Source organism: Pinus tabuliformis, chromosome 5_2 (assembly GCF_031772625.1).
Source record: "Pinus tabuliformis cultivar Carrire ecotype Pingquan chromosome 5_2, CPIR1, whole genome shotgun sequence".
NCBI classification, from domain to species: domain Eukaryota; kingdom Viridiplantae; phylum Streptophyta; class Pinopsida; order Pinales; family Pinaceae; genus Pinus; species Pinus tabuliformis.
In genome coordinates, this window is record NC_142306.1 from 357,974,877 (window position 1) to 357,982,269 (window position 7,393).

The following is a 7,393-nucleotide window of genomic DNA, read 5'->3' on the forward strand; positions in this document are numbered from 1 at the left end:
ATCTTCATACTGAATACGAGACGTCGCCACCTTATATGTCATTTCATCGATTCAGATTCCGGATTGAGGTGTTTATAAATGGGTCAGTTGAATCGTATCGACAATTAAAAATACTAGGACCATGCAGAGTTATCCATTCAGTGCGAAATTGTTATAAAGTTGGCCACATTACGCTATCCAACCTATTTTTTCCTAGTTATATATATATATATATATATATATATTTATTTGTATTTGTATTTGTATTTGTATTTGTATTTGTGGATCATTTTTCAATTTGTGAGTATGATCCTTTTGCACAAGGGCCATGCTAATTTTTTCCCTGTATCGATACAATTTTATTGGATATCTCTCAAGAGACTACCCTATCTAATCTATATATATTTTCTCTGTATCTTTCCAATTTTATTGGATGTCTATGAAGAGACTACCCTATCCAATCTATACATATAACATATGCACATATTTGTAAAATCATTATTAAGTTGGGTGGGTACATTAAGTTAGTCTTCCTAACCATATTTAAATAAAAAATAAAGTAGAATAGTTGGTTGGTATAGGGCTTAGTTTTAAGTATTGGTTCAAATAAATAAATAAAGTAGAATAGTTGGTTTGCATAGGATTTAGTTTTAAGTATTGGTTTAAATTTTATAGAGAGGTCAAGAATAAGAATTCATAATAATTAAGGATAGGGATTAGTTTTAAGATAATTTTTTTTTTACATTTATAAATGTTTTAGGTCGAGAGACACTCTCCAATCTAGTATGGTGGTGTAAATGTTTGTAAACATTTAACATTTATATGTTAGATTAATTAAAAAATAATAAAATGTTAAAAGTAATTATGCCGTAAGGTGTCCCCCTCTAAAATCAACTTAGCTCTTGTCCACCTGTCATCATTGTGCCCGTTAGATTATATGTTAGATGATCAGACAAATTTCAACGGTTTGATCAAAGGTAGTTTCAATAATCGGTTAAATCAGTTGTTTATGGTTTATCGACCTACTCTGAAAAATGATCCTACACTCACTTGCAAACAAAAATGTCCCATGCTTCTCTTCTTTTAGGATCTGTCAAGCACACTCATAATGCGTGGATTTTATATTTTTGAGATTTTGAGATTGTTTCATCCAGTAGAAATCAAGATTTCTAGTGGATCAAACAATTCCTCTCTCGTTTTTGCTCCTTATGAAGAATGTAATGAAGACTAACCTTTTCCTTGATAATTTTATCATGTTATATGCTCAAGGTTGGAAGTGGTTTTGGCTTCACCTTGGATTGTACTGAAATGTCCAATGGGATATCTATGTAAGCATTATTGTTATTTCATGGCGAATCCACTTTTTGCATTTACAAGGCAATTGTATATTTGTTTGAATAATTTCACACTTAAAACTCATGCATATATGTCAAATCACAAGAGCATCACAAATGAATTCACTAAAAGATAACATAATGTAGATACTCTTTGTGTTCTAAAGGGAAATACAAAATGCACTGTGGTTAGATGTTGGTAGATCGCGTCTCTCAACAATAGTATACTTGCAAATTCTTTTCCCCTTCGCTTTGTTTGCTGGACATAAATATATAATCTTAGTATTACTTCTTAGTAAGCTAGCTACTATTTTTTCCAATCCAACTTAATTTGTAAGCATTTTGAAGGTTAAAATCTCAAAAAAAAATTGGTGGTTTAATATTATCCTAGAAAATCATTTATGTGTTCCCATCCAGTTTATTTTTTGGGCATTTTGAAAGTCAAGGTCTCGAATTCTATTTGGTGCTTTAATATCATCCTATAAAATCATTTATGTGTTTAGTTCATATTCCCTCTAAATACTGGCTTTTATCTAGGCATGTGAGAAGTAAAAACTAGTAGAAATATTATTGCATAAAAGATAATATTTTTCTATAAAGAAGAACTTGCATCTTGCATGTACAGGACCAAGTTTTCTTTGGTGATATTTCATCTCTTTTGTTCCAAAATCTATTAGTAATTACAAATTTCAATTCCCTTGAATATTCAGATGCGACAAATCATGTTCTTTTTCAGCACCAAGAATTAGTATTGATGCATGTGCTCAAGTAAATTGATGCAATTCAAATTTCAAACAAACTACTTGCTCTAGCCACAATGGAACTTTTGTTCTAGCACTATCCAACAACTTTTATAGAAATGCTTAATTTGAATCTTCAATGCAAAGTGGAATGCTTGATCTAAATTGGTAACGTCTAGAAAATTCAAAATCCATCTCGCCTTGGATGTGAGCTAAGGGTTGTCCAATAGATTTCAACTGGAAAATTTCACCTCAATATTAAGCTTTGAGCACAATGAATTCCATTAGACTATTCAAAGTACTGTTGTACAGTTAACAATGTTGCCTATCGAAGATGATGCCATTGTTTTATCACTGTGTTTTTTTACACAAGAGGGTAGACCATAATATTCTTTAACAAATACCAGTTGTTGATGGCTTGTTGATTGTTGGCTGTCAAGTTCTAGGTATGTACCTTCCACTATGGCAATGCTCTATTTTCCATATGCGCTATTGGATTGCCATCTGAAAGAGCATTCAACATGACAACTTTTCCATCAAATTTAGCACTTCCAAAGAGGGGATTGTGTAGAACTTTGCTTTTGTAGAGTAAAGAGATTAAAAGTCAAGTCCATGAGTTTTCAGTACAAAGGTCAATTAAACCAAGTACCTCTCCATGTGCATTGTGGATTTCTTGTTATTTTAGTGCCAAAGGAAGATGAAACATGGTGGATGGATATGGACTGCCCTGCATGGAGAAAGTACATTGTTATGAACAAATATCCCCTGCTCCTGAATTAATTGATCAGCTCCAAGGTGCACAGTATTTTACCAAGCTAGATTTAATATTCAGTCAACATTAACCCCAAATTTGAGGGAAAAAACATGCAAGACAACCTTCAAACTAAACAAGGGTTGTATGAATGGTTGGCAATGATTTTCAGGTTGTGTAAACAACTTAGCTTTAAAAATTACATCTGCTTTGCATGCCAGGATTTGTATCATCATGTCATAGATTGCACTCAGAGGGAGATGTATAAGCCTAGTCAATCTAACATTACAAATTCTGCTAGGAAGTAGTGGCTAGGAAGGGCAGGTTGAGTGAACAAAATCTGCTAAAATGAAAAGAAAATGTCTATTGACTTGCAAAACTGATGGTGAAAGCCACGTGTTGAGTCCTTAACTATCTTAACTCTGCTACAATGGTTGTCATGAAATCACTGAATCTATATTTCTCATGCACTCATTGAACACCCTTGTTCATTACTTTCAGAATCACTAATTGAACAGCCTTGCTCATCAGTTTCTGATGATGCAGATTGTTGTCTTGCAATGTATTATCTGGTACACACTTTTGTTGTTTTTTTTTAATATAGAAGTGCCAAGATACTCATAGTTGAATAGTTCTCGGGCTTGCTAATTCCATTGGTTATTTTAAATTTGGATCAGATGTTATGTCTCTAGATGGAAGAGAACATCTGCAGACTGATGTCGAGATGGGTGAAGATGGAAAACTTCACGTTATAGTGAGTAAATCATCTTCCTCGCAAGGGAATTTTGCACCTACTTCTCAGTGATTTCAGTTATTGAAATCTATCAAATCCTTCCCTCTTGGAAGGCTGGATAGCCATCATAATATAGACATATATTCTCTTCAATCCTCTGATCAAATCAGCCTTAGCATTTGAGTGACATTGATTGGATATACATTCAAGAAAAAAAATCATCAATGTGCATGCATATGATGGCCATTTTAAGGTGTTTGTGAACTCCTCTGCAAAATAAAAAAATTGTATCTCATTGATAAGATATGCATTCTCACATTCTCAGTAGTGATTTGTAGGGTGTGAAGTGACCAATAGAGAAATTGCAAGTTGATCTGACAAAGTTTAACTTTTAAATCAAATATAGTGTTTGTAGGCAAAATATTTGACAACATATACTCATATGACCTAGATGTTGTGACTGTCAAGCCTTTATTGTTCATCCATTTCACTTGCAAGATTCCATTGTTGCCAAAGTAGGGATATTTAGTGTCTGCAACCACTTTGAGGCAACCTTGTGTCAAGAAAAAACATGGTATTATGTAATCTTTTTAGATTAATTTAATGTCCTTTTTGTAAATTAATAGTTTGTTTATGGCAAATGTGAAGTACATTGAACATGGTATTATGTAATTTTTTCGGATTAATTGACGTCCTTTTTGTAAATTAATAGTTTGTTTATGGCAAATGTGAAGTACATTGAACATGGTATTATGTAATCTTTTCAGATTAATTTGACGTCCTTTTTGTAAATTAATAGTTTGTTTATGGAAAATGTGAAGTACATTGAAAACTTGTCAATTTGTCAATTTGCAAGCAAGACTTAAAAGTAGTTCTTTCTTAAGTATCTTTGTTATCTTTGGGTGGATTATGGTATTGATAAACTTTGAAGCCAAAGACCCATTTTATTTTGCAAGTATTTGCATCACAAGGTATACATGTTGCACAAGTTTTTGGAATGCAAAAATTCACCATTGAACCTTACAAACTTGTCACACATCTATCCATTATGCATGTACAAAATAAAAATAAAAATTGACATCTTACCACTATAACTTGTTAAGTTAATTACACCTATTAATAATCTATGAATATATAAATAATGGCAATGTGATACAAAATTGAACTATATTAACTTTTACCTTTGGTCAATTACTACAGTTGATCATATTAGCATTTATGAGTTACAATATTTTTGCATGTCTATAGTTCAACCTGGATACACAAGATTGTATTTAATTTAAGTCCAGAAAATTGATTTATCCAGGCGATTCATATCCTGAGACTTGACCTGAGTCATTTACCTCCACTAGTGACTCAGCGACGACATTTATCGCTTCTGTAGTCCTGCTCATTCGTGGTGTTAATGTTGTAGATGTTGCACTTGGCTGAAGTATGGTGTATTTACTCCACATGCCTGTTGGCCTGTGGTACTACCTTGCTATCAGCCTGGAAGGGAGCTCCAAATCAACGTTGCTTGGTCTTCGAGATGACCAGACGGCGGGGAAGAGTTTCAAATATCTATGCCTCGGGTACTGGATGTCACACCTCCATTTCTATCTTTCCGACGAGGTTTTTTAGCTACTCCGAAGCGGTTTTTGCTTCGAACTAAGGTAGGTTTATAGTCCTAAATATTTTGAGGTGTAATTTGTCGATGTATAATAATATCTATACAAGGCCTTATTCCGCTCTAGTTCATTTCCTTGGGCAGGTGAAGAATGTTCCTTCTATGCCCGCATTCTGAAGAGAGGAGGGTTTCTACCCTTGACTCCACTTTTGGGTAAGGATAGTTTAAGAAAATTTTATGTTTTCCTTCTTTTGAATGTAACATGGTTTTATGCACAAAATTTCTAACTTCTATAATATTTTCCTTTCAGGTGGAAAGGTGGCATAAATGGAGTCCAGGGTTTGGGAAAAATGCCGAGTTCTGCTCCTCATACTGGGCACGGAACAAAAAAATGGACAAACCCACCAGGTACTTGAGCTTTTATTAGATTAACCTCTAAAAGCTAGGATAGTTGTGAGTTTTATATTCTAGGAGGGTTTTTTTGCTACATACCCTGACTGTTTCTAATTTATTTTTAAAGGTATCATCGGGTTTTTCTAAGGTGAAGTCTATATATTGTTTTAAAGGCAAAGGGGTTATCCCCCCGACCCATCTCTGAACTGATTAAACTTTGAATTCCTAGCTATGAGTCTAGTACAATTTGAGGTTTTGCAATCGCAGGATTTTCTATGTTTTAGATTCCTCTGTATCTTTCAGATGGTTTATATAAATATAAGAACTTTGTTGGCAAGAAAGAGGATTTTCAAATGTTGATAGCGGTTCTTTGCTTCGTTTATTACTGAGCTTGAATGGATAGTTTTGTACAAACTTGCGTGAAGTCAGGTCGGGGTTTCCAGACCTGTCGACCGTGACCCGGAGTTCTTGATTTTCAGTCCATGAATATATATTTCGCTATTTCGAACTCTTGTGAATGAATAGGTAGAGGCTCCTACTACACTGAGTTTTGGTCACTCTCCTTATTATTTATTTGGTTAAAAATGGTGTACTGTTTATAAAATTGATTGTAAGTGGTTACTGTCGTTATTAAATTCGAGTTCGAATTTATTTCATGTATTTCTCTCTATTGCAAGGAATGAAAATTGTTTCTCTGTTTATTTAATAATCTGTTATATTGAACATTAGAGTCTAAATCTCCCACTTACTTTACTTTATGATAGCATTAGGGTCTTGAATGACAAACCAGATTATATAGTTACAATTATGAATAGTATTACTTGCCTGCGTATAATGAATTATATTTGGCATAGGTTCTGTTAAACATTTCTTTGTTTATTTCATATACAATCATAGCAAAAGGCTTACTTGCCTACACTCTGTCAAACTTAATTATTTTCATTATTCAACTGAGCATTAACCCTTTCAACTAGATGTTGTAAGTGTTTACTATAGCTATTAATTAGAATGCCTAAGTTTAGCATTTCTCTGTTACTTATCAAAGTCAAGATGTTTTGTAATTCTCAACAAGCATAGGTCATTAATTAAAATTATCACATGTGCTTTTATTTAACTATCATTAGGCATAGTTAACTAGAAAATGCAAATTAGATTTCCTACTTAAATGACTATAATGATCTTTTACATATCTGTAATTTGCTATTTTCCAGATTTGGCCCGACTAGACCTTGTTATTCGTTACTTTTCCTCCCAACCTTGAGACTACTACCATAGTCAATCTCCCCCTGAGTTGTTCCTGATTTAGGAACCTTCGCCCTTGAGTATCAGAAACTCAACTATCTAGTTCAAGCTAGACGTAGCCACAGGAAGGTCTGTCTGACCTATCAGCACAAATTTTTATTCCTTCCTCTCTTTTCTAAATTCTAGATCTCAGATACCCTTATCCTCTTGATCTTCTTGAATAAATCCTCAAGAATTCAATTAGGGATAGGTAACTATCTTTCTAACTAATTTAGTAAGTAAACTAATATTTACCGACAACTGTTGTTTCACTTAACAAAAGAATTTAAATTCCCAAAATAGTTTTTATAACTTAAAAAAAAATAGTCTGTTTGATCTACAGCAATATAAATATTTACAAAGTTTGGGGATATCACATCTCCACCCCCTAAGATGCAACATCGTCCCAATGTTTTCTCTTTATAAATAAATCAGGAAAGATTTCCTTCATAACCTGCTCATCTTCCCAGGTGGTCTCTTCCAGCCCATAGTGCTACCACTGCACTTTAACCTGGGTGATAATTCGTTTTCATAGCATTACTTCTTTCCGGTTGAGTATAGCCAAGGGCTCAACTA

At 33.5% G+C, this 7,393-nt stretch overlaps 1 non-coding gene across 1 annotated transcript; it reads right to left on the minus strand.

Annotated features, from left to right (window-relative positions):
• Positions 1-254: 254 nt before the first annotated feature.
• Positions 255-361, minus strand: LOC149158935 (U6 spliceosomal RNA). Its single transcript, XR_016262072.1, has one exon. It is a non-coding gene; the product is annotated as a U6 spliceosomal RNA (small nuclear RNA).
• Positions 362-7,393: the final 7,032 nt, after the last annotated feature.